The following is a 21,741-nucleotide window of genomic DNA, read 5'->3' on the forward strand; positions in this document are numbered from 1 at the left end:
GAACGGGAGACTGCAATTTTGACTAAGGAATTGCAAAGATACAATATAGACATTGCTGCACTCTCTGAGACACGTTTCGCAGGTGAGGATCAACTGGTTGAGCGCGAGTCAGGCTACATGATCTTCTGGTCTGGTAGAGCTGAAAAGGAGAGGCGTGAGGCTGGTGTTGGTTTTGCAGTTAAGAACTTAATTGACAAGATCGAACAGCCAGTAGCCATAAATGATCGTTCAATGACATTGAGAATGCCCCTTGCTGCTGGTCGTTATATGAGTGTTCTTTCTGTCTATGCGCCGACTCTTACTTCGCCTGAAGACGATATTACGTCCTTTTATCATATGCTTAGATTTGTTATCACCGGTTTGCCAAGTGCTGAGAGTTTGGTGGTTCTTGGTGACTTCAATGCACGGGTTGGATCAGACAATGAGACTTGGTCTCCATTGGGTCCATATGGCATTGGTAGAGTCAATTCAAATGGTATGCTGCTTCTCCATCTCTGCAGTGAACTAAATCTTGTAATCACCAACACTTTTTCCCACCAGAAACACAAGGAGACCTGGTTCCATCTCCAATCTAAACATGACCATTTGCTTGATTACATACTGTGTAGACGTGGTGATTTTGGAAATTTTTGCAAAGTTAGAGTAATGCGTGGTGCTGACTGTGGTACTGATCATTTAATGGTCAGAGCTAAACTGAGAATTACAGTTCGCAAAAAAAGCCGTTTCAATGGTGTCAAAGTGCCTAAACGTATTGATGTTTCCAAATTGAAGGATCCAGTCGTACGAAGTTCCTTGAAATCTGCTTTCAACCAGGTAGATTTCTCAGATTGTGAGTGGGAGACAGTAAGAGATACAATATACCAAAAAGGTGTTGAAGTTCTTGGATTGAAGGTTCCCAGACATAGAGATTGGTTTGCTGATAATTTCGATCAAATTAAGCCTCAAATTGATAGAAAGCGGAAAGCTTATTTGAAACTTCTCAACTCTTCACCTCTGAACGAGCCAGTGCTCGCTGCCCACTTTTCTTCTGTTAGGAGTGAGGTTCAGTGTTGTGTGCGCCAAATAAAAAACAAATGGTGGTCTAACCTCTCCAGGGAGATACAGACTGCCTACGATCATAGAGATGTCAAGACATTCTACACTTTGCTTCATCAGGCTTATGGTCCGAAATCCTTTTCAACTACACCACTCCTGGTGAAGGACGGGAAAACCTTGCTGAAAACCTCAGATGAAATTAAGCATCGATGGCATGAACACTTTCATGATCTTTTTCATAACCCATCCAATGTTGATGTTGCTGCAATAGAAAGTATCCCTCAATGTTCCTTTTGTCCGGAACTTGATGTTAAACCGACTCTTGTGGAAACAGTTGACTGCATAAAACAGATAAACTCGAACAAAGCCCCTGGGCTGGATGGCATCCCTGTTGAGCTGCTGATACATGGTGGTGTCAATGTACATTGTGTGGTCCACTCTTTGATACTGTCAGTATGGCAGGGTGACCCGGTTGCCCAAGATTGGGTAGATGCCATCTTGGTTATGTTGTATAAAGGAAAGGGTACAAGATCTGATTGTGGAAATTATTGAGGTATCTCGCTGCTGACTGCGGTTGGAAAGGTATTTGCACGGCTCTTGCTAAACCGATTGGAAAAGTATGTATGTCCTAATATCCTTCCGGAATCCCAGTCTGGTTTTAGAGGTGGGCGAGGAACTGTGGATATGGTGTTTTCTGCTAGACAGCTCTTGGAAAAATGTATTGAACAGCGTATGCCTCTTTGCCAGGTGTTTGTGGACTTAACCAAGGCATTTGACACAGTCAACCGTGAGGCTCTCTGGAAAGTGCTGGAAAAATTTGGCTGTACACCTACTTTTACAGACAAGTTCAAGCAACTTCATCATAGTATGAAAGGTCGCGTCAACTTCATTGGTCAGCTTTCGGAAGAATTCCCCATTGATAATGGTGTGAAGCAGGGTGATATAGCTGCACCAACATTGTTTTCGCTCTATTTGACTGCTGTGCTCTGGTATGGCTTCCACGATTGTGATATGGGTGTTTATATTAGATTCCGAACGACTGGAAAGGTGTTCAACCTCAGAAGATTCCAAGCCAAAACACTTGTTAGTGATGGACTTGTTAGGGAACTGTTGTATGCTGATGATGCTGACCTGGTAACACACTCCCCAGTAGATATGCAACTAGTGATGGATCTCTTTATAAATGCTTGTACCTGCTTCGGACTGACAGTTAGCATTAAGAAAACTAAAGTCATGTACACTCCCGCTCCCAATGATCTGTATGTGGAACCTGATATCTTCGTCTGTGGAAAGCGCCTTGAAGTCGTAAAAATTTTTGTCTACCTTGGGAGTGCCTTATCAAATGATGGCACTCTTAATGCGGAAATAAGACAGAGAATCAGCAAGGCATCTAATGCTTTTGGAAGGCTACAAGATAGTCTGGTCTGACGGTGATCTGACTCTGACAACTAAAATTTCAGTATATCAAGCATGTGTAGTACCATCCCTACTCTACGCATCTGAAACTTGGACCTTGTACCGGACACATATAGAATTGCTCGAGAGGTTCCATCAGCACTGCCTTAGACACATTCTTGGTTTAAAGTGGTATAGCTTTGTCCCTGATACATATGTCTTAAAAAAGGCCAAAACAACCAGTATTGCTACCATTGTTATTAAGAACCAGTTGCGTTGGGCGGGTCATCTCATCCGGTTTGAAGACTATCGTCTCCCAAAACAATTGTTCTATGGTGAGCTCTTTCTTGGAAAAAGACCCCAGCACAAGCCCAAAAAACGTTTTCGTGATAGCATCAAGGAGAGTCTGGTGAGCTTTCATATTCCTGTTGACAGTTGGGAGTCCCTAGCGTATGATCGCAAGCAGTGGAGGACACTGATATACAGGGGTGCAGAACACTCTGAAGCAGCCAAATAGACCGAGAGATGCTTAAGAGAGCATGTAGGAAATGCCAAACGTTGCCGCCCAACCATGGAGATCTCTGGATCTGTAAGGTGTGTGATCGGGCTCTGTTGTCGAAGGCAGGTTTTGTTAATCACATGAAAGCCCACGATAATACAGGTTCCGCTGCTGTTAGTCTCATACAAATCAGTGAGCGTTTTCAGTGTCATGTCTGCTTGAGGGTGTGCAAGTCACTGGCAGGGCTAAAAAGTCATATTCGGGCACATGGACTTTTAGTGACTGAGGGAGTGGCTCTCGTCTGACAAGACGTTACAATCATCATATATATATGTGTATGTATGTATATATATATATGTGTATGTGTGTATATGTGTATGTATGTGTGTGTGTGTGTATATATATATATATGTATTTGTACTTGTGTGTATCTTCCACATGTGTTTTTATGTATGTTTGTATTTTTGTGTGTATGTGTTTTATTCACTTATCACAAACATCTCCCTAATAATTTTATTAATTTATTATATGATTAACTTACTGATTTTCTTACCGATCTCTATATTATTAAAATAAACCTGTAACTTATAATTCATTAATTTATCCTCATATTTTCCTTCTCTCTTTCTTTCAACAACAACGCCTGAAAATTAAAAAATTAATAATAAATAATTTATAAAATATTTTTCAATCCCTCCCCTCCCAGCTAATTTATATTTATATATATAATATATATATATGTATCTGTATGTATGTGTATTTGTATTTATATATATGTTTACATGTGTGTATATTTACGTATTTGTGTATATATATTTATATATATTCAGACATGTGCTCTTCCCCCATTGACGTATGTGCATATGCTGTACATTTGTATGTGTGTGTTTGTATCTGTGTATGTGTGTTATTTATTATCATAATTTTTCCTTAATTTTATTAATCTATTATTTAAGTTACTTACTGAAATTTTCACCAATTTTATTTTATTAAAATGAACCTGTAACGTATAATTTCTACCTGCCCGGCTAATTGATTTATTTATATATATATATATATATATATATATATGTATGTATGTGCGTGTATGTATATGTATTTTTATATATATATATGTATACATGTATATGTATTTATATATGTATATTTTTATGTTTACGTATCTATTTTTTTATATATACTTAGGCATGTGTTCTCCCCCCCCCACTGATGTGCTTCCGTACGTTGTACAGGTGTACGCGTGTATGTGTATTTATGTGTGTTTGTGTGTGTGTGTTTTATTTACTTATCATAAACAATTATTTATTAATATTTTAATTTTTAATTAATTTTATTTACTTACTGATATTCTTACCTATCATTATACTATCAAAATAAACCTGTAACGTATAATTCATTAATTTATCCTTCTATTTTTCCGTTTCTTTTTCTTTTCCTTTTTTATAAACAATAAATATCTTTCAATCTCTCCCCGCCTGGCTAAATCACTTTAAACCCCATTTTCAACCCGTTCCTTCCTCCTCCCACCACACCATACCCACTAACATTAACTCTCCAACCTGTTGCCATGGTGATCCTTTAAATTAACTGTTACTCATGCCGTTATAAATATGAATAGCGTCTTTTAATTTTAAACCGTTATAAACTAAAAAAAACGTTTATAAGAACACATAATTAATATTTAATTATAAACCCCTCTCTTATCGTATACACTCCTACTACTTCAAATTCCAACGTCCTTTCCCCTCCACTCCCCCCTTCTTTTCTAACTCCCCTTCATCTACGATTTTTCCATGATATTTGATTTTATAACTTAGTCCATCTATGAATTCTGACGATGCTAGTTGGATATTTCCTCTCTTTGAGGATCTTCCTCTAGTTGAAACAATATGTAAACTCATTCTAGACTCACAGTAATAAATTTCTTTATATATATATATATATATATATATATATATATACTAGCGGGGGTACCCGGCGTTGCCCGAGTGTTTGTTTCCGGGACGGGGGGAGAGTTTTAAAAAATGTTATGGTAGGTAAGTAGGAAGGATCAAACCCGGAGTCATGAGTAAAAGTAGGAAAATAAAGTGTGAAAAAAAAACATCTGCAACGTTAACAGTTCGGCCACCAAGAAAAGTCCATTCCAGTTGTTTAGGAAAAAAAAAAAAAAAAAAAAACGACTACGGTAGGTCGGCGCGAACGTGAAAACATAATGTGAATTGTCCAGCACGCTAACCACTACGCCACAGAGCACTGCAGCTTAGTTTAGTGATTTTAAATAACTTCACATGAAAGAACTACGAAGCCAAACCGGTGTTCTCTTCTCAACTGTTCCTTGTGAACGATCCCCAAACAGTGTTAAGTGGTGGCAGGGGGAGGAGGAATTTATTAGAGAGAAAATATTTTACCACTTCCATTGACCTTAACCGATTTTGGCCGTGACTTCTCAGCAGAAAAAGTATAGAAATCTAAGATTATCGAGGAATTTGAGAAATAATAAGCCTATAACACACCTCAGATATTGTTCTGCCGTTTGTGCATATTATATTTGCATGAAATATCTTGATTTTTAATCCTATTAAGATCAAAATCCGACTGGAAAAAATGAGTTCATTTTATTTATATAGAGATATATAATGTGTGTATTCGGCAGGTAAATAAGTCAGCAAATGTTATATTAATCTTTAATTTAATAAGAAGCTGTGTTACGAAATTTTGAAGAAAATTCCATAAATTTGTTGATTTCTGTTTTCGAGGTTGAAGGTGTTTATTCCATAGGCCATTTATACTATGCTGGAGCAGGTCGTAAAAATACCTTTCACTTATTAAGTAGAAAACAATAACGAAATAAAAAGCTTCCTAATTGTAGTTTGATGTGTTTTCTAACTGCTTTTAAAATTTCAAGAATATTGATATAGATTTTGAAGGTTTTTATTACTATACACATAGATTCGAAAAAGTTGTCAAAAAAACAAATATATAACAAATAAATGTTATCGAAAGCAAGTTACTTTTCTACCTAAATGGATAATTTTTTAGTGTTTTTATTTGATGTAACATGTGTATTAAGCTCGAAAAACAGTGTTTACCGATGTATTGGAAAATTTAAAATGGCGCCCAACTCCCTCTTGAAACGGTAAGTTTGGGGAAAAGAGTTAAAAATAAAAAAACTAGACAAAATACTGTTAGAAACTCGTTCAATATATGTTACCGTTACATAGGCTGACATATATTCGGTGGGTTTTTAACAGCATTTTGTATAGTTTTTATTTTTAACTCCTTTTCTCAAACTTACCGTGTCAAAGAGATAAAAAAAATCTTGAATCGGATGACCAGGTTTTTATGTGGTTTCGACTAACCTGTCATCAAATGCTAGTTACTTATATTTTCTCTACTGTTTTTACTCAAGTCAGGATTGTACCATAATCAGCCATATCTCTCATAGTATAGATGCAGCACTCTCCTAGGATAGTAACGCTCAAATACATGTGTTTGGTGATTTTAATGTCCATTATAAAAATTGGTTTAGTTTCTCAGGTTACACAGATGCAGCTTGAAGCTCTACTAATAGCTTCTCTATAGCCCATTCCCTCACACAGACAGTAATGTTTCTAACTCGCCTACCAGATCGTGAACCTCAGAGGTTTCACTTCTAGACATATTCCTCACTATAGTACCTGAGGATTATGTGACTAATGCCCATAGTCCACTTGGGAACGCAGATCACCTAGTAGTATCAGTTGACATCACATTTAAATCCCAACCTCAAGGTGAAAAACCATTGCTCAAAACGACAAGGTACTACAACAAGGCTGACTGGGAGCATTAGAGAACACATCCGAGATGCCTCATGGACTGATATCTTCTTGCTTCCTGCTGAACAGTGTGCCAATGAGAAAACTGAATGGTGTAACATGGGCATTGAAGCACATATTCCCACACAGAAGTAATATAATAAGCCCCACTCACCCCCATGGTTTACTACAGATTGTGTAGCTGCCATTGCACAAAGTAGTAATGCACACGGATGAAAAAAACGCTTTGGATAATCACAGATTTCAAGTTAGTTCTACTAAAATAGCCATATTTTTTAAACCAAAGCACTTCACTACTGTTTTGTTCAGAAATGAATATACTTTCAAATGAATTAATAAATGTTAATGCAGATTATATATTTTAAGATTTTTAAGCAAATAAAGTGATAAAAATGTGAACGTCATAAAATGGCGTTTTCGGTAAGGTTTTGTAAAGACCCCCACTGACTTCTAAAGGCCCATACCGTGATTGTATGAAAAATTGCGTCATGAAATTTGGGAAGTAATCAGAAGAGGTGTTAATCTTAATACTGACAAGGGCCCAAAATATTTTTGACCATTTCTTTTTTGTCATGTTAAAAATAGACTTTAATATTATGAGTATCGAACATTTAAAAAAAAATTTTTTTTCGGACACCCACTAGTAAGTAAATCAATCTTTTTACTATCTTTATCAATTAAAAGTATTATTGTATGTTGAGTATGTCCGCGGTAATTGATAATAATTTAAAAGGACCTACCCAAAAACAAAAAAAAAACGTTTCTATTTCTCGAGTGGACAAGTGAAGTATTCGGAGTAGTAGCAGCTGTAGCAATAGCACAGTGTAACAACACGCGTTCTTTAATTTTTATTCAAGAATGAATCAAGAAAAACATGAAAATATGAATATAAATGTTCTGATATGTTTAATTAGAGCTATTTTGTTATCAGAATAACATTAGTTTAGAACTATTTGGTTTTCAGAATGTATAATAACAATCCCAACCAATTCGGCATTATGAATCCATTATAATTTCTCACATTTCTGGTCAAATTTAAAAACATGGTTAAAAAAAACAAAGTAAACTTTTGTAGATATATAGCTTGCATGCACTTTTATTCATTTCATTAGTTTTGAACAGCAAATTAAAACAATTTTTTACTGCGAATAGCCACAAATGTTTTTTCAAAATCAAAATAAGTATCAAAATCTCGTTTGTATTGCTATATACACAGATTCGAAAAAGTTGTCAAAACCAAATATATAACAAATAAATGTTATCAAAGGCAAGATAAGTTACTTTTTTATCTAACTGGATATTTTTTTAGTGTTTTTATTTAATGTAACATGTTTATTCAGCTCGAAAAACATACAGTGTTTACCGATGTATTGGAAAATTAAAAATGGGAATGGGCTATAGAGAAGCTATTAGTAGAGCTTCAAGCTGCATCTGTGTAACCTGAGAAACTAAACCAATTTTTATAATGGACATTAAAATCACCAAACACATGTATTTGAGCGTTACTATCCTAGGAGAGTGCTGCATCTATACTATGAGAGATATGGCTGATTATGGTACAATCCTGACTTGAGTAAAAACAGTAGAGAAAATATAAGTAACTAACGTTTGATGAAAGGTTAGTCGAAACCACATAAAAACCTGGTCATCCGATTCAAGATTTTTCTCTATAGTTTAAGGCAGGGTGCTATGAATATAGACTGCCAGCCCGTGTGTATATCTATCCAAGTCCTTACAGCAAAGAGGGAGGTATCCTGTCAGTAAAGCAATATCTGGGGTGTTTACTAAGAAGTAAGACTCTACATCATCTATATTAGCTCCAAGCCCAGATATTTGTGAAAGTGAGCCTCAAGGGTGGAAGTTAATTCGTTTTGTTTGGGTGGTTGTCTGGTTTTATCATGATATTTGTTTGGGTTGTCATTTCATTACGTTTTTGTTTAATGTCAGGTTAGGGGAAGAGTGTTGAGTGAAGTGGGCTGGTTTTGACACCAAGTATATACACAGTGGCTCATTAGCCGAGTCCTTTCAAGAAGTTGTGGTCTCATAAAAGCCCACTAGATATAGCAGCAGGGTTCCTTTCTATGCGTGACATGGCGCTTCTAAGCATTAGCAAAGAGGCTCCTGTGCTGTCAGTTGGAAACAGCAGCCAGACAAACCGTCAATCAGTTACTCTCAACCTTTCAGACAAGATCGGCCCAAATAAGTCGTGTGAGCACAAGTGGCATGCAAGCAAACCCAATTTTATCAGTTTCTGAGAGAAAGAGTGAAATTTAAAATAAGGAATAGGGGATCAGCGTTCAATGTTCTAGTCAGAAAACAAGATCAAGCACAAGGTTACTCTGGTGAGTCCCTGGTATTGTACCTCTGTATCCTGTACCTCTACAAAGCCACCATTCGCTCATGTATGGAGTACTGCTGATACATTTGGGCTGGTGCATCTGCTACTAGTCTCTCGCTCCTCGACAAGTTTCGAAAGAGAGTCGCCAACCTGATAGGTCCGGAATTTTTATCTTAGCTTCAGCCCCTGTCACATCGATGAAATGTTGAATCCCTTTGCCTGTTTTACAAGTATTTTAATGGTAGATGCTCTGACGAACTACAAGCACTTGTACCTCCTCGATGAAAACACCCTCGACAAACTCAACAAGCAGCCAAGTCCCACCCCTACACAGACATCCCTAGATGTTAGAAAGCCGTCTATTCTTATAGTTTCTTCTCCAGAACTGTAGGACTTTGGAATTCTCTTCCGGGTTCCTGCTTCCCCAACTGTACTGACATGAAGAAGTTCAAATGTAATATGAACAGACACCTTACTGCTAAACTCTCTACATAGTACCCCTGCAACTTAGGTCCAGTACATCAAAGTGGCAACATGCCTTGTTTGGTTTAAACATGTAATAAAACAAAAAGAAAAAACTGGTAAAACCAAACTGGAAAACCATGTAAAAAACATAAATTTATTGGACTTAAGGTTTTGGAGTCGGAGAAAAAATTCTGACTCTGTTGGACACACCCCTCCATGGTATTAATGGACTATCTGATGACGTTACTTCCAGTATCAAGTACTGGTGCCCAGCAGTCTGAGATTGGCATGCGACCAAGCAAGTCAGGTGCAAACACCCAACTGTTGAGGAATGGTATTACTCCACTCACTTTGGCTGTAATATATGTGAATACATGTTTCGTTCCTAAAAATCCTGTGTTCCTTTTGTTTATTACCATTTAACCCCATAACAACTGGCGATGACGGATTCAACTTTCACACGGGTTAACTCCACAAAAAAACACAAAGTTCTAATTGACGTCAAAAGAACTTCGGATTTACAAGCTAAGAAGTCGGCTGGCAATTACGTTCTAAAAACAAAAGCCTAAAAACAAAAACAAATGAACACAAGGCAAAGTTATTTACGCAATTGTAAGTAATCTTTTTGTCTCTGTATTTAAATTTAAAAGAACTGTACGAAACGCATTTTTGTAATATTTAAAAATTAATTTGGTTGCCTATTGAAAGAAAAAAAGAGAAAAATGTTGACCCAATTTTCACCACGAGAACAATTCTATTGTGAACTGTTCATCTGCAAATTTGATTTGATTCTATTGTGAACTGTTCGTATGCAAATTTGAACATTTTTTTTTTTAAATGAAGTCAAGTTTTTTTTGCCTTTGTTTTGTGCTGCTAACTTTATGCAATATTTTAACGGGAGAGAAATGTTTTTTATCCCCCCCTATTCGTTTTACTTGGACTAAAAGAAAGATACTTTTTCATTAAGTGGAATTTTCTGAAATATTCTATTTTTAACTGTCAGTTCTAAAGTGAAAAACTTTTTTTCTTCCACGTGGGACAACTCCCCCCACACACGTATAAAAAAAAACAAAAAAAAAAGAAAAAAAACCCCAGCCATTTTGGTTAACTTTTTATTCTTTGGCAACTGTATTGTATCACAGTACATTTTTTTTTCTTTTGTTTTTTGATTAGCAAGTAAAAAAATCTTTTTTGTTCACCCTCATATTGAGTTATCTCTAAGGTTTTTCCCAGAAGTAAGATATATTGCTCCCTCCTCATATGCACACACTCAAAGAAAGGACATTTTTTGTTTTTTTATTATTTTATCTCTCTTCTCCAGTCAAAAACGGAAATAATTCTTTTTTTTTTATGCGTTTGGAAAAGCCATTACAAGATGGAAGAGGTTAAAACAGTATTAATACAGCTAATCAAGGCCCAGATTAACCAACAGCAGAAGGCTTAGAAAAATTTAAAAGAATGTGATAAACAGCTCCAGTTACATTTTCAAGAAGGCAACAAGCATTGGAGGAGAATGTTACTTCAACAACAGAGACAAGAAGAACTATTGTTAAAAATATTTGATAAAACGGAACACAGGGACAAGTTTTGCTTTTTCCCAAAGTACAATATGGAATGCTATAGAAACGTTTGACGCTTTCTATCGGAGATATGAGGACCTATTCACCGTGGATTGTCAAAAGTGGAGCAACGCTAAGAAAGTTTGCCTACTTTTGAGGAAATTAGGGACCCCAGAACATAGCAATTTTGTGGATTGTATTCTCCTCAGGAAGATGAGTGAATTGGAATTCTCTGAAGCGGTCAAACTTTTATCCGAATTGTTTAGCCCGAATTCTACACTCTTTCATAGAAGATGGAAGTGCTTTAACTTGCAAAAAAGTGACGACGATTACCTAACCTTCGCATCCATGGTAAATAAACATTGCAATGATTTCCGTCTATCTGACTTATCGGCAGATGACTTCAAGTGTTTAATTTTTGTGCAGGGTCTAGTCTCATCCAAAAACGCTGAGATTATATGATGTGTTCTCTCTAGACTTGAGAGCAAACAGGGCCTTCCAGAAGTTGGCCAACGAATGTCAACGGGTAGTCTGCGTAAGGAACAACTCGAAATGGGTCGAGGAGTCAGGCACAACATTCATTAGAAGGACGATCTTCAGACCAAAAAAATACTCACCTCAATAAAGCAAAGCTGGAAGAAAGAAAACTCAGGCTACACTTAATAAGTACCACCCAGTCACAAGACCCGGATCCTCTACAAGCCCGTGCTATCACTGTGGCAGGAAACATTGGTCGAGTCAATGTTTTCACAAATATAAGCACTGCAACGAATGTAGCAGGAAGGGCTACAAAGCTATCCAGTGCAGAAAGAACAAGGTCAAGAACAGTGTCTTACAGACTAGATTCGACTTGGATTCGGATAAGAACCGGCGCAAATATGTCACAGTTAATATCGCAAATAAAACTGTGCACCTACAATTGGATTCTGGATCAGACCTGTCCATTATTAACCTTAAGACATGGAAAAGGCTAAGGAAACCAACCATGCGGAAGATGAACAAATCAGCTCGAGCTGTAACAGGCAATAAAGTGGAATTTGAGGAAGAGCTCACACTCCCGGTGACATTAAATGGTGTTACTAAAAAAGTGAAAGTGTATGTACATAGGACATCCGAAAACCTGTTCGTTATTGACTGGATGGAGCGATTCAAATTGTGAATAAATTCTGTCATAGGGTAGAAGACTCGTCTATGGAAGCGCAAGAACTAAAGGACGAGTTAAAAGTGGAATTTCCAGAAGTATTCTCACCAGGACTAGGAAAATGCACAAAGGCTATAGCAAGATTCGAACTAAAAGAAAATACTCTGCTCGTTTTCAAGAAGCTCTTACCCAAACAGTCAAGGCCAGTAGTGACCACCTACGTACCCAGTGAACGTTTCATACCAGATGAAAAAGTGTTTTTGAAAAATTATAAAAACAACACATCATTCTGGAAGGTGGGTACAATTACTAAGAGAATTGGTGACATGGTATATATCATCCAAGGACCAACATATACCCACAAACGTTACCAGAACCAACTAAGATGTTGATCAGTTGAAACCAGCGACAGTCCACCATTGGAAGATGAGCCGATAGACACTGTCTTTGAAACTTTTGATTTTGAACCTCCTCAACCAAAACCTGAACTACGGCGGTCATTCCGTAAGAAAAAGGTTACAGAGCCATTGATAGTAAACCCTAAAAAGAAAAGGTACTGACAGCTGACTGATACCGGAAGTGACGTCACTTCCTCTAGTGATGTCACTTCTGGTATCAAGTACCGGTGCGTGGCAGTCTAAGATTGGCACGCGACCAAGCAGTTGAGAAATGGTATTACTCCACTCACTGTAATATATGTGAATGCATGGTTCGTTCCTAAAAATCCTGTGTTCCTTTTGTTTATTACCATTTAACCCCATAACAGACTCCAACTCCGACTTCTAGTACTTTTAGAAATATGACTCCGACTCCAGCTAAAACCTCCTAAAGACTCCTGCTAACAAATGCAAATTTTTCTTAACAATATTGACAGCAAGCTGCTATTTAGGAGAATCAAACTTCGCAACAATAGGTGGGACCTTCACTAAGCCGAACTTTCCAGTATTTAGTGGATAGGTCTCGGTAACCTGACCTTCTGATTTAGGAATAGAAATCTTGCATAACCCTAGAGGTCTTAAAGCTACAGGGATGTTGTAACAATTGCCCAGCTTACCATTTTTTAAAAAGGCTAAACATCCCAAAATTCCTGCGAAGAATACACTTACATTAGCAGAGTCCTCATTCATAAAAGAAGGGTCTGCATTCTTGGCAGAGAAGCAATCATAAATTTCATCAGAACCAAAATGGAAGAAAGCCATGCATTAATCTTTGGTTTCATGTCACAGAAAATAGGTCTAGACGCATCTGTCTCAGATTTCAACGCATTCAGCACCAGGACAATATTGTCAATAGCAAGCTGTCTGAAAGTCACAAGCTTACTGAATAGTGATGCACCTGACATGATGAAGCTTCTTAAAATTTTAGCTAAAAAGAAATAATTGAACTAAAGGCAATGAATAGTAAAGAACGGTGCTTGCCAAAATTGTTAACTAACCAGGCTACACAGCAAACTACATAAGTGAACATTAAAACTAATGTTTGCACTTGACAAAAATTTTTAAATTAATCTACAAATTAAAAATTATCTACTTGTCCACCCATAAGACACACTAGGCTGTATTAATGTGGGAGAGAATCCAGTTCCTAAAGAAGCACTCTGGATTGGGACAAATGAAACTTATCTCAGAGAAAAAAATTTATCCTTCAAAACTGAGGAAAAATATTTTTCACAGAAAAATGCTGCATAATTTTTTTTTCTTCTGACTATGGACAGAACCAATGTCAAAGAAAACTAAGTCTAATGTTAACCCCAAGGGGACTTAGATGTCACAAGGGGAACTTTAAATAATTAAATTAACTGTAATTTCGTCGTTTGAGAAAAATAAAATAACTTAAGAAGGAATTTTATTTTTCACTAACTGAGGACAGAAATATAAAGTTTTAATTTCTAACTGGAAAAGGTGTAGAAGAATTTTACTTTTCCTCTCACCAAAAAAAAACTATTAATAAATTTTCATTCTATAAAGGAGGACAGAAGGATTCTTCCTAAACTAAGGAAGCACAGAATAATTTTTTTACTTGCAGGAAATAATATAAATTTCTTCTTAAAAAAATAATTTTTTTATCCTATCAGAAAAAATATGGAAGAATTTTCTCCTTCTTCTTTGATTATCTGCAGAAGAACTTTATTTTTCTTCTAACTCTAAATCTATAGAAGAATTTAATCTTAAAATACAGAAGAACTTTTTTTTTTTTTTTCAATCAAAATAATATGGAAGAATTTTCTATCTAAGAATATGGCCAGAATTAAAACTTAAAAGAAAACTAACCTCCAGTCTGGGGGCACAGCAGTCCCACATGGAAGATCTCACAACTAACTAAACATTTAACTGCAAATACGGCAGTAAACAAAGTGTTATATATTCGTTATCATCGAGGTTATCCTTGAGGGGTACCAAATTGAGCTTTCGTTATATTTGAATGTGTTATATAGACTTCTTCATTTAGGGGCACATTTTACGTTTTCTATATAACATAAGAAAGATTCCGTGTGATTGTCTCTAATATAAATGGTTGTGTGTTTGATTATCATAAAGGGAATCGTGTGTGTGACATGTAATTTCTGAACCTACCTCTGTTCTCGCTGTCGAACAATCTGGAAATTTCTCATCCTGGAGGGAGACTTGATACCTGTTTGACGAAGATTTATCACTCCAAGACGATGAATGTTTTTTATAGATTTTATTTCACTTTCCTCAGAGGTCCTGCAGCAGGTGTAAAGTGAAATCTGCTTGTGTGGTTCTTCTTCACACACGTCAGCGTTCGTCTCCCCCCTCCCCAGTTAAGAGGGGGAGACCACGGACAACGTCCGTCTTCTTCAAAGCTCAAATCAAATCTCACAGATCTAGCCAACCACGTCACACATACGTAATTTGGTCAGCTGACCTTTGGTTCTGGTAAACGTGTCTACCTCCACGTTTACTCACCTCTCTCTCTCTCTCTCTCTCTCCATTCTCTTATAGAGACACAGAGAGAGAAAATAGAAAGAGTAAGAAAGCCAGAGAGGGGGGGGGAGAGATGCTCGTTAACATTCCTCCACCACTTTTTTATCAAAATGTATGGCAAGCCATACATTTTTAATAACTAACTAACTAAAAAAAATAATTATGTCCGAAGTACATCTTTATTCTTTCACTTTCCGGACTCACCCCTTTTCCAAGAAAGATCAGGCACCAGTACTCTTCTACAACACTATCAACCCTTCTGCTGCTTCTCGAAAGTCCCTCCTCGACATTAACTTGCTTCCAAGTTAGACAAAGATACAGCTTTGCAGATATACATCTTGTCTAGGCGGTCGCATTGTTGGATATTTTCCACTGACTCTGCTCTTTATTTGGACCAATTGGCCAAACAAATGGAGACTCCATTTTCGATCACTTTTTCGAAATGGGGCCAGCATATCGCAATTACGACCAGAACGTCGGATGCTCCATGTTGGTGGTAGCTTTATCGCATGGGGACTCGAACCCCAGACCCTCAGATTAAAAGTCTGATGCTCTACCGACCCAACCATCCCACTCGCGTTCTCGACTTTCAGCATAGGCCTAAGTCCCAGTTTTTTTTCCTTTACTGTAATGCCCTGACGTCTTTCTCTGAGTGGTCCTATTACTGGAGCTTTGTTCTATTCTATCTACTACTTCGGGACTTCACAAAGCTCTTCTACTAACTCCCTTGGTTGGTCTAAGCCAAGATACGCCTTCACACTGATTCACTCGGAGCCTGTTTGAGTTCCTGGAACCCGCCAAGATACGGAATCATCACTCCCTAACTAATGCGCCAAAGCTTACTTGCGCATCGATTTCTAACTCAGTAGCTTTCCCTTTGTGATTTTTCCGCATTCCCAGCAAGTCCCAAGATTCCAACCCAGATATCCCTCACACATTCCTCTAAAAAAATAAAAAAATAATAAGGCTCTATCTTGTCCCTTACGTAATCTGCATCTTTCTCTTTCTCCCCGTGATTAGGCTTGGTACCGACTGTCCAGTCGCTCCGTACCCTGAGGAATTATCGCGACCTCGCACGCCAGACTTTTGTTGGACAAGACTTATTGCCGTTGCTTGGGCCTACGTGGCATTTTCCAACTCACTGGAACCACTAGTATTGTTTTAACAGGGTACTCATTACTCTAAAATAGTATTTCCCCTGCCAAATTTTCTAATTTGTGACAATACCGTGGCTTATAAAAAAAAATAAAACAATAGAAAAAACTGCTTTCTACAGCCTAATCGCCTTGTAATTCTCATGAAAAAAATGCAACTACGCGCTAAACGTCCCTAAAATATAACTAAACCAACCAAATCTATTCCAAAATAATTTAATTTAATAATACCAATTAAATTCACCCAGCATAGTTTTTTTTTTGTTTTTTTGTTTTTTTTACACTTTAAAACATTTTTCCATCCCAAGCCTTATCCTATTCATCATAAGCCTACTCTTATTACTAGTATTTTGTGGGAAACAAAAAACCTCTTAACATTCCATATGGTGGGTAGCCTTCTATTTTCCTAAGTACTTGCATACATTTTTCATTCATCTTCTCTTGAGCGATTCGTTACATAATGGCCACGTCAGCCATTGCACCCCCTCTGCCCCTTACGCCATGTCAGAGGGCATTTCATTTGCTCTCTGAAGTTGATTACAACTAGATCCGCTCACGCTGGACAGAATACATTCCGTTTACTGCTATGTCAGAAAAAAACTTTTTTTTTTTTTCCAAAGTCGGTAAGCGCAACCTGCCTTGAAGACACATAGCTTCACGGAAAACATCGGATTTCCACACATGAAGTACTCAAACTTGCTCCATGTTGATTCTACTCGAAATCAACAGAAATCACGATAAAAAAAATAAAATTCAAATCATTTCCCGAGAATAATGAAATTAATAACTACCCATGTAATTCAACACCTCTCCAAAATTCTAACATGCTTGCCACAGAAATTAAATTCCATTCACGCCCCACTTTTTCTTTCATTTCTTCATATAGTTTATTTAACCCTATATTTATCCTTTTTTTTCTACCTTACTTATGTGGTCAAAACGTCACTCATGTCGAATAGAACATTTATTCTACTTTTCGAAAATTGAAATTAATACCGACTGAACCTTTGACTCTTCCGAAACTTTTTTTTTTTTTAATCATTTATTACACTGTTTAAATCTTATTTCTTTCTCTTTTTCCCTATTTTATTATTACTATTATGATTATTAATTAACAACACGTTCTTTCTTTTATTAATCATTCTTTCAATAGACCCCACAAGCAAAGATTTCACCTCACCATTCTGCGAAAAAAAATACATGTCAAAGAACAAGAAAATTCTGCCAATACCGTTTGACAACACGTCAATTACATAAAAATAATAAATTAAAAAAATACAAAAATATCCTATAAGCAATCACAAAGTCCCATCTTAGCAATAACAAAAATCCAAACAACAAAATTTTGTCCACGTCAGCAAAAAAAAAAAAAAATTCCTACGAAATAAAATCGTACAATTAGTGAAAAAAGGAAAAAAAAATCACATTTCAGAACCTATCCATTGTTTTTCATCAAAAGTACATATTGTTTTTCCTTAAAAGTTACGCTTAGTTCACAGTTTAAAAATGACATAATATATTCATAACACATATTTATGATTGACTTGTTTATCTTTGTGGTTTTCTCACTGGCTGTTGTTAAAAATTTACAAAATAAGGCCATTTTTCGTTTTTCCCTTCTAATTTTGACATTAAGTGATATTTTTCTTCGTTCATAACGAGCTAATTCCCAATACGATAAACATTTTTTTTTTAACTATTTTCTATATATAAAGTTTTACATCTGTGTGTCTGTATGTCTTCCTTTTGTTTCTTCGTGAAAAGGTTGTATGTGTGTATTGCTTTTCTTTTTTTTTTCTTTTTTTTTTTCTTAATTATTTTTCTAATTCGCCTAGTGTTGTAATGGACCCTACGTTGTGTGTGTGTTGATTTGTATTTTTTTTTTACTGTTCTTTCTTTTTCTTTTTTTTTCCATACATTTTATTGTTTTTCTTGTCCTTTTTTTTTTCTTTTTTTTTAGTCTATTTCTTTTTCCTTGACACTAAATCTCCATGCTTCCACGTTGTATTTTCTTAAACACAGGTTCGATTATCGCATCGGTGATGCGACTGGTCGACGAGCACCAAATTGAATATGTTATATATTCGTTATCATCGAGGTTATCCTTGGGGGGTACCAAATTGAGCTTTCGTTACATTTGAATGTGTTATATAGACTTCTTCATTTAGGGGCACATTTTACGTTTTCTATATAACATAAGAAAGATTCCGTGTGATTGTCTCTAATATAAATGGTTGTGTGTTTGATTATCATAAAGGGAATCGTGTGTGTGACATGTAATTTCTGAACCTACCTCTGTTCTCGCTGTCGAACAATCTGGAAATTTCTCATCCTGGAGGGAGACTTGATACCTGTTTGACGAAGATTTATCACTCCAAGACGATGAATGTTTTTTATAGATTTTATTTCACTTTCTCCAGAGGTCCTGCAGCAGGTGTAAAGTGAAATCTGCTTGTGTGGTTCTTCTTCACACACGTCAGCGTTCGTCTCCCCCCTCCCCAGTTAAGAGGGGGAGACCACGGACAACGTCCGTCTTCTTCAAAGCTCAAATCAAATCTCACAGATCTAGCCAACCACGTCACACATACGTAATTTGGTCAGCTGACCTTTGGTTCTGGTAAACGTGTCTACCTCCACGGTTACTCACCTCTCTCTCTCTCTCTCTCTCTCCATTCTCTTATAGAGACACAGAGAGAGAAAATAGAAAGAGTAAGAAAGCCAGAGAGGGGGGGGGGATGCTCGTTAACAAAAGAAAAGAAATATTTCTTTTAAACTTTTCTTGAAAGAAAACACTATGATTTAAGAATTAAAAGAGAAACAAATCCTCAAAACACAAAACGATACTGGAATTAAATCAGTGAGGGTGAAATAAATTCCTCGTTAATCTCCCAGTACAAATTTTCCCAGAAGAAAATATTTCCAGATACAAAATTGTACTGGAGAAAAAAATGATCTTTTATGAGACCAATTTTTTTTTTTTAAACCTAATTTCCTAAGACTATGGGAAAATAAATTCTCTGTAAAGAAATAAATTCATCGTGAATTTAATATATATAAAATTATGAGATAATGTGTCTCAAGAAACGTACAGTTTAAAACTAAACTAACTGAAGGTAAATAAATGTTTTAAATCTCGTAAAAATCTGACATACAGGTTTCACTAAAATATGGAAATGTTGTGTACATTCAATGAACACAACAACTAAAAGAATATGCTAAATTTAGCCAATAAAATTATATTCTAACAAAAACTACGATAGTTAGAAAATAATAAACTTATTAAAAATGAAAGGCAAATTCGTAGAAGAAAAAATTCAAATGTGCAAAATAATCTTTAGAATAAATTGACCTATAAGTTCCTTGTAGATATAACAAGTATTGCAGAAAAGATTTATCTAATTTAGTTTACAAAAAAAGGATAAATTTATCTCACATAAAATTACTCTTATTTAAAATATGAAACTTGTTTAACAGCAACTAATGTCAATAATTGGAAAGATTTAATGCAAAATGCATTTCCTATAAAATTTCCTATAAAATTCATAATGATGTCCAAAAATGGTATGGAAGCATATCACTTCAAGGGAAAGCGGGAAAAATGTTGAAAATGCCTATCAGTGCCATGTCAAAAAAAAACCCGGGAAAGTCAACTCACAAAATACAAATAAAATTTTTAAATGAGACATTCGATGAAGTACAAAATTAGTGGAAAAAAAAGCAACCTGCCACTTTGGACTAAATGGGTCTGTTCAAAATTTAAATAGAAAATTCTAGCAATAGAGAGAAAAAAATATAGACTATTGTAAGTGATAACACAAGGAATTAATTTAAATGAGAAATGTCTTACACAGCTAGTAAATGTCTAAGACTTGGAAAAATAAAAATCAAAGTGTTGAGAATTTAATTTAAAAGGAAAAATATCTTATGAATTTGTAAGACCAGGGACAATAAAAAGCAAAATGTCGAAATTTTGGGGTTATCTCTAAAATTCGTCTTTATGGGAAACATACTATTTAAAAAAAAGTAAAAGGAAAGGTAAATCAACAACTCGAGTAAAAAGGAAGAAAGAACAAATGTAAGACCCTGAGATTAAATTTAAAAGTCTAAAGATTTATTTAAGGAATTAGGTGACTAGTTGCTTTTATTTCCCAAAGCAATGGTAAGAATTTACCACTTTAACAAAACAATAAAGAAAAAAATATGCATGTATATGTAAAAATCAAGGGAAATTTCAATTACAATTAAAAATATTACAGAAGGAGCAGGACAAATACAGTGATATCATGAAATCTCGAATGAAGAGACATCTCCCCCAAAAAAGGTAAAATTACAAGGGAGCGTTCTCGTTCCTTCTAGGACACAATGGAAAAAAGGCAAGTTCTTACTTGTCAAAAACTTCATAGGACACCACGATAATAAAAAGTTTTCTTTCTTTTTCTTTATTTTGTCCTTAAACAAATTAGTGGAATCTCTTCAGTAAACCGGGTCGAAAGGTGGTAGCCTTGACCAAAAAAAAATTCTTTTAGACCAGCTGACGACCTCTTCTTGGAACTTCAGTGATGAATTTTCCTTTTTCTTTCTTTCTGTTTTTTTTTTTAAAAGCGGCCTTCTCCATAAATCTTCAACTTTCTTCTCCCTCTTCTTCTTTGGAATATTCTGGGATTTTCTTGCCCTAGAGTTTTTCTTGGGGTTTAAGAAAAACTTTTTTTAAATTGAAGTGTTCAATTTAAAGAAAGTTTCTGAGAAACACTTCAATTTCTTACCTTTTTAAAAGGGTTCTCTACCATAAAATAAAGGAGAAGAAATACACAAAAATACAAATCAACAGACCACCAGGTTCAAAAGATGTCTGGTTACTGACGTTAAAATGGTCAAAATCCAGAAGCAGAGGTAAGCCGGAAAAAGGAAATCTCTACAATTCAACAGGATGAAGGGGGTCCGTCCACAGTGTCAACGAGTATATAGCACCAGACTTGCTGAAAAGGCCCCTCCCCCCAAAAAAAAACTTAAAGAAAAAATATACAAATAAAGACAAGCTGTTGACCTCACCCCACCCTTGCGCCCAGCATTGTCAATGGAGGAAAGCTTAAAATATAAAATTCCAACAAAAAATAATGAAATAGTTCTTACTAAAATAATAACAGGGGAATTACATCTTTTCTGGTAATAATAGAAGTAAAGTATGTCTCCATTTTGTTTTCGAGTTTCCAAGTTGAATTTTAAGTTTTATAGGTGGAGGCGATTTTTTTTAGCAGTGATTTGGCCAGAGTATTCCGACATTGATGTTTGCCAATACAGTTTACGGATCGTGCTAGTTTATTAGATAGGAATTTTAAGTTAAATTCTGCACATCTACACTATTAGGACAAAATTTTGGAGTCGATAAATGGAGTTT

At 35.9% G+C, this 21,741-nt stretch overlaps 1 protein-coding gene across 1 annotated transcript in view; it reads left to right on the forward strand.

The window, feature by feature from the left end:
• LOC145295968 (uncharacterized) overlaps positions 1–21,741 on the forward strand; it is a 358,155-nt gene that overhangs the window by 39,185 nt on the left and 297,229 nt on the right. The window lies entirely within an intron of this gene.

Source organism: Euprymna scolopes, chromosome 2 (assembly GCF_053919585.1).
Source record: "Euprymna scolopes isolate OS-2025 chromosome 2, ASM5391958v1, whole genome shotgun sequence".
Classification (NCBI taxonomy): Eukaryota; Metazoa; Mollusca; class Cephalopoda; order Sepiida; family Sepiolidae; genus Euprymna; species Euprymna scolopes.